The sequence below is a fragment of the Pinus tabuliformis genome, chromosome J, assembly GCF_031772625.1.
Source record: "Pinus tabuliformis cultivar Carrire ecotype Pingquan chromosome J, CPIR1, whole genome shotgun sequence".
In the NCBI taxonomy this organism is placed as follows: Eukaryota; Viridiplantae; Streptophyta; class Pinopsida; order Pinales; family Pinaceae; genus Pinus; species Pinus tabuliformis.
Window position 1 is genome coordinate 1,532,587,841 of NC_142295.1, and position 6,000 is coordinate 1,532,593,840.

The following is a 6,000-nucleotide window of genomic DNA, read 5'->3' on the forward strand; positions in this document are numbered from 1 at the left end:
TCGTCGTGTACAAAACTAAGCACACCTTCATTCGATTTCAGCCTAATTTTAGCGTTGAGAACTAACATACATTAAGCTTTAAATACATCCCATAATATGCAAATATAATTTAGTTATTCCCAACAAATATGGATTCAAGCTTTAACTTATAAGGGATTAAATTTCACCTTTCCATTAGAAACACTTCATGTTTGCTCCTATGCTGAACACAGTTTGCAATTACAAAAAGTGTGCCAAAAACACACAACACATACCGTGTAGTGCACAATTATGAGAATGAAGATATGGATATACCATTCATAGTTCACCACACAACTGACTTACAAAATATATAAATCTTCGTGTACAAAACTGAGCACACCTTCATTCAATCTCAACCTAACTTTAGAAAAGAAAATGACCCTCGAAGATACTCTGAACTCCTTTGTGGTTTCCATTTGTGGTTTCCATTAGGAAGAGAATTACACACACTGAACATATGGCTTCGGTATTATTTATTATCATCAACAGACAACTCGCTTAGGGATCGATTCTCGCCACAATGCGAGTTAGCATGGCCATTAGGGCGGAGTCACTACCAGATCTAAAAGCATATAAGCGTTAAAACCATCGTAGCTCGAACCAGACTTGAACCCACCACTGCTACTAATTTCATCGGAATGAATGTGTTGAAACTCGATAAGAATATTGTTAGAATTCCCCACTTTATCATAACTGGCATCAACGCCCTGTTCGGTTTTGGTGAGCTCGGAAACATTGACCTCGCAATAGAGAAATTCCCGTCATTTAACATAACAAAGGACAACAGAAGCTCGTGATGGCTATCGTTTGGCTCGACATTTTCTTCATGGCTGTAGCTCTGGACATCACTGTGAGCTTTCTCAGAAACTATAGTGGGTTTCTTTTCATCACAATTCTCAGACTAGTCTATGTGATAAATATTCCAATGAAGGGTGGCCTGCCTATTCTTCTGGCTCTCCACCAACTTCTTAGCCTCATTAAATAGAATTTTTCTTCCCAGAGTGGAAGGGCACATAGCTTGTTGCAGAAGGCCAAGATAACTTGTCTTACTAACTCAGTTCTCATTCTCCAGTGGATTAAAATAACCCAATGAACCCCCCAAAGCAGACAAATTGGATTGGTCTAACTTAGTTCCCAACCTCAAATCCTGAAACTTGTCCCATTTCTGTGTTATTTTCATACAATCAAAGCCCCTAGCAAAGCTCAACCTAGGAATCTTTGATTCTTCCCTATCAGATTCGAACCGTGGACTGGTTCTCCGCAATTGAATGAATATATTCGAGCTCACATTAATGTTTCTTAAGTGGGCAGACCAGAGGCCCCTGGCCCTAAGCTTGGACTTGCGTGCCAGCCTCAATTTAGCTTCCAGGTGTGCACTCTCCCACTGCGCCATATGGCTCAGATTCGGCGACCCACAAGACGATTGAGCATTGGGTACAATAATTGATTTGGACTTGGGCTTATGCCTCACGCGGTCAATACCCATCTGCAGCAAACGCTTCTTCAGGTGGATATTCCAATAGTTCTTGATCCCACTCCTTTCTAACAGGCAAATATTTGTTGTCGAATTAGACATCAGGAATCAAACAACAAGAGTGTGGAACGGTTGAAGGAAGGAATCAATACGAGGGATGAAGGCCAAAACCAATTTCTTGTACGTTGATATGCGTCAGGCTGTTGTGCCGACCATCTGCGGTCAAGCAACACGTCTCAAAACACTTTCCACGCGTAGATTTTGATTGGTTGCAACGACAAAAACGAAAAATTCCGATTGGTTTTGCAACACCAAAATTCATAGAAAAACACCTTCGACGTAAATATATTAATATTTTTAATATATTTGTGATAGTTTATTGTAAAAATAAAAAACATTGGTTGCAACGACAAAAACGAAAAATTCCGATTGGTTTTGCAACACCAAAATTCATAGAAAAACACCTTCGACGTAAATATATTAATATTTTTAATATATTTGTGATAGTTTATTGTAAAAATAAAAAACATGAAAGCGAATCGCATGAACCCGGTCTTCATAAAAAAGATCTTCAAAAAATATAATAATCTCACTAATTTTAAAAAGGAAGGTAGAGAAATGGGTATAATCTTCGACGCCGTGTATATTCTAATTACACATATATATATAAATTAAAGTGACAACTCGAAGCGCGTGTCTAATCTTGGAACTCGTGTAACAGGTTTTGTATTCTAATTACACATAAATATAAATATTTTTTTAATGTGAAAATAGAAAGTATGAAAGCGGATGTAAGAGCCCGATCTTCCAAAGAGGGATGTGTTCAGAAAAGCAATTGTAAAAGGGGAGGTGGCGAAATTAAGCGCATTATTGTAGCGGGAGAATTAGTAAAATCAATAAAGAATGCGTTATGATACATGTTTGGAGGATTATTAGAACACCGGTAAGCCACATGGCTCTAAGAATTCTTAAGTTTAAAAATTGAATTTCTAAGTTTTAAATTTACATATAATATTTTTATGATTAATATTTTTAATTTAAAAGATTAAAATAGAATATTTTATTTGAAGTTTGAATGTTTTACTAAGTTTGGATGGTTATTAGAACATCATTAAGTTACATGGTTTTAAGAATTCCAAGCTAACCTATACTAAAATCTTTAAAGGGGCAATGACACAAATTTAAGCATTGTAGGTCTAGAAAAGGGGTACACTACTTTGGGTTGTGTAGATTGTAGGTTGAAGGCTGCTAGAGTCTAGTGCCTTGGCTTGTGACCTTGTTGGTGCTATCTGTGGACCTTAGTTGGCTTAAGGTACCCTTTTTCCCTAGTAAAGTGGTAGCCTTATCTTGGGGATGTCCCACCGGTGAAAATGTTAGAGTAATGTAGTGTATAGCTAGGTGGAACATCTGAGTTCTGTAGTTAGTTGGTGTTTCATTCAAAATATTAGTGTTCCATATTATGTGTATATTGTGTATATTTCCCATATTTACATATTATTTATGATTTATATGTTTCATCATGTTTAATCATATTTTTATGTGTAGACTATGTTGCATTGCATACTAGTTTGCACATAGAGAAGCATGACATAGTATGGTTAAGGTATCAAGGGTGCCATAATGAAAAATCATGACCTTTTTTTTTTCAACAGAAATAATTAAAAAAAAATTTCTTTCATTAAAAAAGGAGTTTAAATGGTCCTATCTTTGAACCTTGATGACCCACATACATTCTCTATGTTGAGAATAAGGGAAAAACATAATACCAAAAGGCAAAACAAGGGCACAAGATAAAGTTGAATAGTTCAGAGGAAAAAACTCCTTGAATCGTTGAGTCATCATATGAAAATTGCATCATACTGTAATCTAAATAGAATGGTATAGATCAAAAGTTACTCAAAAAAGTATGAAGGACCATCTACTGGAAATAATAAAAAAGGAAAATAGAGCAAAATAAAGGAAGTTGAGAAATCCTAGGAATAAAAAAACCCCGATCCATAAACAACACCATTGACAAGGTAATCAAATTGTATCAAGCACGTCTGAAGGGAAATCCCGCACTTGGAGAGGGCATCTACCATTGAATTCTTCCCTCGATATACATTATGGAAGGAGATGTCACCGAAGGAGGAAAACAATGACTTGGTATTTTGCATCCAATGGGATAAGGATGACACCTCAAGAGAGTTTTGGCCTTGTACCCATTCGATGACCATGTTGGAGTCTCTTACAATCATAATCTTCTCAATTGCAAGCCAAATAATGCACTGTAGAACCCCCCAAAGTGCCACCACCTCAACTATACAATTAGAACCAGGTCCACCTGACCAACAAAAATGGAAGGCATGTGATCGATTTAGTTTTATATAGGCCCAAAATCCACACTAACCACTAGAGGAGTCCCCATCGAAGTACCCAATGGGAAAGGAGGCTCCTAGATCTTTTAATGTAATATAATGTTGGAGGGTCTTTGGTTTCCAAGGACCAAACTCGTGGAAATAGGCAACAATTTTCAGACTCATGACCAACACATCAGGGATTTTATTCTAAAAAATAATAGTATTTCTACACCTTCAAATGCCCCAAAAAATGTACGGTGGAATAGTTCTAAATTTTTTTAGCCTAAAGGTCCAAGAAGCGATGAAAGAGAAAATTGAAGATTGTTACACCACTATGTCAATCTTGAGAATATTGGAGACTTCCTCCCATATAGAAATAGCAAATGGGCAATTCAGAAACAACTACACAAAATCTTTGAAAGCCAACCCAAATAAAGGGCATCTTCCTGGACCTTGTAAACCCCTCTTCATCTGATTTTCCCAAGTGAGAATTTGATTATGAATAACCAACCATGTCTTGGGTAAGTGTTATATTCTTTCCACGACAAACCTCACGTGCGAGGGGGTTAAAGGGGGGTGGCAACCCCCCTATTGCGGGGTTTGAGGGGGGTGGTAGCCCCCCTCTACAAGGTTCGGGCGAACCTACCTATGGTTTTGTGCATGGTTTTCACACATGGTTTTGGGCATGATGGTTTTCTACCCATGGTATTTTGTAGATCTGGTCAAGGGAACTACAACTATGTTCTAATCCAGGGTTAATGGATTGGTGCTTATGGATGCTTCGACATGTATATGTATGTATTGTAACATTGAAAGGAATATAATGAAAAATCAATCTAGTAGTCTCGTTTTTGGGATCTAGGGGAAAATCTCTGTGTATATTTGTTTTATGTTTTATGCTCTTGCCATTGTTATTTTCTATTTTTTAGAATTCATATGCAGGTAATTTTTGTACAGGGTTGAAACCTACACCATGTGAATCATTTTAGCTTTAATGGAACATCCCATTTCCACATTTGATCCAACCAATCTACATAGAGACTAGGTTGATTATTCATGGAGATATAGGAGTAAGCCTCTTTCACTAAGATGTTGCCTGCATAAGTACGACCTCCCCACACAAGCTTATCTTCCTTACAAGATAGGGAGATGCCTGCATTGCACATCTTAATTTGATATTGTTCCCACTTGATCTCATATTATTCCAAAATTCCAATATCTCGAGAGTGTGGCCATCTAGCAGGAGATAATGGGGATGGGCACCAAGACTAACCAAGGAATAAATTCCATGTTCATGCAGAGATTTAACAACCATAAACGAAAGCATATAATCCCCCATCATACCCTTTATGGTTGTATGGTAATAAAGTTATGTTATAGAGAAATTAGATGGTACTCTAGTTAATGTTGGGCCCTAGTGGGCATACTATATTATGGTATCAAAGATTCTATAAGATTGATTAAAGGATTTTTTCAAAGTTTGAAATTATAGAGGTAGTAAAGCACCCTAATGAGTGGTTGAGGTGTTATGAATCTTAAGAAAGGTAAGAAATTACTTGGTTTGATTTATATTTTTATTTCCATGCTAGAAAATCTTTAAGAGAAGCACTCGTATGTCACCATAGTTTTGATGAGTTAAAAGGTTAGGAAGGTCAATATTGTACAAATATTTTGAAATTGTGCTCTAATGTGTGTGCATTTAAGACATTTTAAGAGAAAGTTCATTTCATATTCAACCCTCTTCATCTCACAAAAAAAACAATTTTTTGACCCACAAATTTTGGAAATCATTCAATGTCCCGTTTCACTACGACAATCATGAGAATTTGTTCTTATTTTAAAAATGTTTTTCTTATTTACACTAATCAAAACATATAGATACTTTAGATATTCATTATTAGGTTGATCACCTTCTTCTAGTATCTTAATTTTCTTTTATTCTCTAAGGTTTCATTGCATCACAAATTCTTAAATCTATATGAATGATATTTTTAAGATTATCATTATTTTATAGAGTGGCATATTCCATTCCCCAACAATTTAGCCAAGACTTAAGATCTTTATTCCACCCTCTCTTGGGCTAAAGGTGGTTCTCATTGGAGTTTAATGAAGCAATTTATAAAGCCTCTTCTCTTCCTTCTTGTTTATCTTTTTCTTGTTCATGAA

At 36.2% G+C, this 6,000-nt stretch overlaps 1 pseudogene; it reads right to left on the minus strand.

The window, feature by feature from the left end:
- Positions 1-384: 384 nt before the first annotated feature.
- On the minus strand, positions 385-1,597 carry LOC149233357 (uncharacterized; annotated as a pseudogene).
- Positions 1,598-6,000: the final 4,403 nt, after the last annotated feature.